General features: G+C 30.7%; 1 protein-coding gene across 2 annotated transcripts in view; it reads right to left on the reverse strand.

Annotated features, from left to right (window-relative positions):
* The window catches only part of LOC107440185 (LHFPL tetraspan subfamily member 2a protein), a 67,105-nt gene extending 62,029 nt beyond the window's left edge, over positions 1 to 5,076 (reverse strand). The window contains exon 1 of one of the 2 annotated variants that reach the window (XR_011637822.1): positions 4,819 to 4,975. The gene's annotated coding sequence lies outside the window, so the exon portion shown is untranslated. Of the gene's footprint in view, positions 1 to 4,818 lie in introns of both variants that reach the window. The other variant, XM_071185709.1, reaches the window with a different exon arrangement.
* Between the last annotated feature and the right edge of the window lie 446 nt (positions 5,077 to 5,522).

A 5,522-nucleotide genomic window follows, 5' to 3' on the forward strand; every position in this document is an offset into this window, starting at 1 on the left:
TTTTTTTTCATATAAAATTAATGTAATCTTAGTCTTAGATAAGTTTATCACTTAACCAAAGTGAAAATAGTAATAATAATAATATACTTACGGAGCACCAACTAAAAGTTTGCTGATTTTTAATACAAATCTCTCAAAAGACGTTTGAACAGGTCGGTTAAAAGGACACCAAATAAATAAAAACGGATCAAACTACTACAGCGCCATCTTCCTTGGAGTCTGAACCAAGTCCTTCGTCGGTAAAAATTTTTTTATTTGCATTTTAAAATAGTGAAAATTAAATAAAACTAAAATGGGTAGACTCGCCCCTGGATGGGTAGACTCGCCCCGGTTTACGGTACCTCTGGGGGTACTGATTCAGGAGTTTCCTTGGGTTCGGTTCAAAATTAGGAGGCTACGGAGTTGAACGTTAGTAGTCGTGAACCCAAAATTGGGTCGGCTGTTCAACGACGGTTTTAAAATGAAAAAATAAAATTGTAAATGCAAGGAGTTTTAGAAATTTTGAGATATAGAGGTTTTCGAGATAAAGAGGTTTGAGATAAACAGGTTTATAAATTTGACACATGTGATGTACAATATATTTTTTGAATTGTTGTTAAAGAGGTACGCGTATACATCTTGTCTCACTTAGATAAATAAAATTAATGGGATAGTGTTACCACTGTTGCTACTTCAGAATTGGAAAAGCGTGAGGGTGGAGGGTGACACGTGAGGGTGGAGGGTGACAATTCGCATCACTCAGCGATAAAAGATAAAAATATGAGCTGTTCATGATTGCTCATTTGGTAAATGCCTTCAGACGTGAATGAAGTGGTAGCTAATTGCTAGTGAAAGACCAAAAAAAAGATATCTTGTTTTGAAAGTACCTAATGGAGTCAGCAATTTCTACCTCTATTTCATTCCAAATGCACAAAGTGCTGCTGGGAAAAAAAAACAAGAGTCTTTGAAACAAAGATAAATGAAGTAAGGGAGGAAAAACATCAACTTTTCTTCAATTTACAAAAAACCATAAATGAAGTTACCGTCCCTACCCTGTCTACAAAAGGGGGGGGGGGAACTTGTGTATTTTTTCCTCGTTGTCGGGGGTGAATCTCAACAAACGAATCCAGGCAGCGTCGTTTAGAAATTGGTGTAAAAAAGCGCAAGGAACCAATGATTTGTTGTCAACTGAAAACAGAAGATACAATTACAGTTTTTCCCTATGGTAGACAGCAATGCATAAAAAAATTGGAAAAAAAAAAACGATATCGGAAAGACTTCTTTCTTTCCTTTTTTTATTCAGTGAGTTGGGGGTGAGGGTGGAAGAACGTTGAAAGACGTTATTCAGGGTGATGACATCAGCGCTCGTTAGTGTCTGTTATCTTGGGTCGGAATGAGACCCACGTGTGCATGGAACCAAAAGACCTTCCCTGGATTAGAACATCGAAAATTCTGTGTAGAAAATAGTAAAAAAGAACATTTGGTAGAGGGTTTTCTCAAGTGAGAATGTGACTCTTTTTCGGCGTTTGGCAACAGCGTGGATTTCTCACGATTAGAAAGCCTTGACTTTGAAAGGACTTTTCTATGTGTCATACGCGGTCATCATGATTTATCTGGAGTTATGATGTGTGGTTAATGAACGAATATATCTCTGTCATCCATCTGGAAAGCTAAGTTCATTAAAGTGGGAAAACTGTGGTGTAATTTTGTAATTGGAGAAATTCTGGGAGAAATCGCGGCATTATATAAAATAAGGGAGTGTTAAAAATAAAAGCTCATTTGTGTTTATATTTCTTTATTAGTTGAGTTTTGTTCAAGTTAATAACCCGGGGACATTGAGGTCGCGTATTTCAGGGCAAAGAATCTGACTCAGATATAATAAATATGCATTTCTGGGTACCGCAAACATTAACAGCTTGAAAATAGCGTTCCTAATATTTTTTTTAAACAAAATTAGATTTACAGCTGAAGAGAGAAAGCAAAAATCCACTTCAGTTACTGGAACTAGCCCCCACTTTTAAATTTAATAAGGACATAATCTTTAAATTAACGATTAATTTTTTTCTTCTTCTTCTAATGGTGTCCCGCAGTGGACTGATCGTTAAGACACGGTTCCCAGCAGATCACCGAAATTAAGCATCTCTGGCTGCAGGTTTTTGACAGGTTTGGAAGGTTTTTGACAATCGACGGTTTTATCTTGTTTTTGACAGTTTTAGCATTGTTTTTGACAATTGTCAAAAATCATGAAATTTTGAATCATGTTAAACAAATGGCGTTTTCAGACGCTACAGACTGACAATAAGTTGAAATAGATTGGGGTTGTAATTAATTGTGAAAACGTTGAATAGAAACCAATGTGAACTGTGTCTTTTTGCATAATTCCTAACAAAAATCAACATGCCAAAGGCAAAATCTCATTTTGAAAAAAAGGAAAATGAAGCACTTTTTAAAAACACCCAATGAAAAAAGCACCTTTACGGGCTTTTAAAGAACAAATATCGAAAATAAGCACCTTTAAGCACTTTTTAAAAACGTTACACACCCTGGGTTCAAGCTATCAGGATCATGTGCACATATCAGACAGAAAATACATGAGAAAAGTACAATACACCAGACAGTACATTATACCCGGACAAATAAGCGTACTGTCTTAAGAAAGGTAGTTATTAGCTCGAAGATCGGAATGTTTTTAAAATCACGACTATTTAGAAGCGATGGAAGTTAGAAATTGCTTCATAATGCTTTCATTTAAAATTCAAACATTTTAATGGTATAAAAAGTTGACATGTTTCACTCGAAAATAAAGCGTCCATTCAACGCATGAATGAAGAAAACAAAGCAGATTTTAAAAAGAAAAACGCAAAATTTTCAGCTAAAAAATTATAAACAACTGTAATCAAGAGAGGCACATCAAAGCAGGTAGCATTTCTTAACGCTGTGAAGGAAAAATGAGAATCTCAAGCAGTTAATTAGGAAATCAACATTCATATGAATCAGGGTTGGCAGGTTTTTGACATGTGATAGTTTTTGACGGTTTAAACCATGGTTTAAACCGTCACGTCAAAAACCTCACTGTCAAAAATGTCGAAAATGTCAAAAACCTATATTCATATGTGAAATTTAATTAATACATAAAATTTATATATTTTTTAAAGGATAGTGTTTCTAAATATGTTCTAGAAAAAATAAATTTAAAATTTTGAAGAAACACTTATATTTTGAATAGTAACCAAAATCTTGTACTTTTGAAAGCTCACATCTTTTGTAATATTATGTATTCATTTTCATGTGTTATTGAAAATCTGCAGTGATATTATTAAGAAATTTATTTATAACCAAATTTAGTGTATAGTATAGATTATACTAAAAATTAGACATTTTTAAAGATAAACATTAGCAGTTTTGTACATTAGACATCTTCTTTTAAAGAAAAATCTTTTTAATATTCTTTTAAATCTTCTTAATAATCTTTTTAACATAAGACAATACAAATTTAAGTGCTTTCTGTTAAATACACAGAGTAGTTAGTGTCGATTTACAGTATATTCAGCCTATTCATTTACTATGCTGAAAATTTAGTTTATCCAAATACTTGTGAATTTCATTTTGCTGAATACTATATACATAGTTTTGTTGAATATCTAAATATTCAGCTGTTGAATAATTACTTCTTGCTTTCAAGATATGCATTATTTGTATTCTTAATACAAGTGGAGAAAAAAAAATTAAGAGATAAAAATTGTTTTAAAATGATAAGTGTAATAATTATAAATAAATATAATAAACAATATGAATTATATTTATCATTATTCATAAATATAACTACTTTTAAATTCAAATTAACATACTGGATAATAAAGATATTCGGTATAACATTAAAAAAAATTTTTTATACACTTGTATCTTATATCAAGTTTGTATTTATACAACATAACTTGTAAGTTCCTTATAAATATTAGTTATATGTTCCTTATATGTCAAAAATGCATAGTAATAAACTTTTAATTTTCTTAAGTATCAAAAAAAAAATTTTTTTTTTTAAAAATATAAATATTTAAAAAAATTTTGTGCAAAATTTTTCTGCACATGCATTTGAATATAAATTTCTGAGATTTTAAATCTGTTATTTTACCTTAATTTTAATTAAAAAATATTTTAAAACCTGCTGATTACCTATAGTATAATTAAATTTCAATATAATGCATGGCAACTGTTGGTAGTTTTGAAGTTTATATATTTTCTTGGCAAACTTCAGTTTTTGACATTTTTGACTGGTTTTTGACGGTTTAAACCAGTATTATACCCTTATCATGTCAAAAACCACTTTTTGACGTCAAAAACCCAACCCTGATATGAATCATATATGACTTTGAAGCATCGAGATGAGCTGATGTGATGGAAGATTTTTTACCGCTATCGAAATTAAATTTACTTTATGAAATTAATTATATAAAAAAATATGTAGTTTAATTTTATAAGATTTCTTTTAAGAATTCAGACTTTAGAGAATTGAAATAATAGCCGCTTAAATGCAAATGTCATTAAATAATGCATTTGCAATAAGTTTAAAAACTAAAACGGTAGATAATAGAATTAAATATTCAATTAATTTAAACGTGAATTTGTCACCATTTTTCTCCATAAATGCATTCATACAAAATTGCAATCTATATAGTTGGGTCTTTATGGATTTGTGACTGGTATTTAAAATTGATTATGAATGATTGCTTGAAAAAGAATCAATCATGTACTTTTTGATTGTTTTGTAAGTAATAAAGAATTTATTCTACAGTTAAAACATTCATAAAAAACTATAATCAGAAAAAAATAATAACTTACCGGATGATCAGTTTCTAAACAACATTTCCGATGAAGTTTATCATATACTTTTCACCAAAACACCGGACGCAAAAGTTCAGTCTTTTTTGAAAGCGCTGCTAACACGCGCCGGCCAAAGAAGTAATAAACAAAGTAGTCGCCGGCCGACACTTAACACGCCTGTTAAGGGTTACTAGAATGGCGAACTTTTCATACTCAACGAAAAAAAAACAAAATTAACGTTAATTTGACTCTTCTACATTAATGATCTGTTTGAATGAGTCAGCAGCAATGTGGTGAAATGTAACTGAGGAATGACGATTATTAATTTTACGACATTTAATTGAAGTGTCTTGTGATTGTTTTTGTTTTAGTTTCTTATCATGAAAATTGATAAAAAGTGGGGAATTCGTTTAAATTTTGCAATGAAATTTGCAATATCTGTATTATTTGTAGCACTCAAGGCACCTACGGAATTTCGACAAGATGTAACAATGATAACAGAAGTCGGACAAGCTTTGATATTTTTCCTGATCCTTCAATTGAGGAGACAAATGCATACTTCGAAATTTCTGTTGTTTCAAAAAATAAATAAATAAATGAAAAATAAGAAAAATTCTAGAGACAGTGATGGTACGGGCAACTTAAAATGTAAAAAGTTGTGACAAAAAAAAGAAAAAAGAAAAAAACACAAAAAGACATTAAAATTAGCATATTTTTTAGCA

Source organism: Parasteatoda tepidariorum, chromosome 1 (genome assembly GCF_043381705.1).
Source record: "Parasteatoda tepidariorum isolate YZ-2023 chromosome 1, CAS_Ptep_4.0, whole genome shotgun sequence".
In the NCBI taxonomy this organism is placed as follows: Eukaryota; Metazoa; Arthropoda; class Arachnida; order Araneae; family Theridiidae; genus Parasteatoda; species Parasteatoda tepidariorum.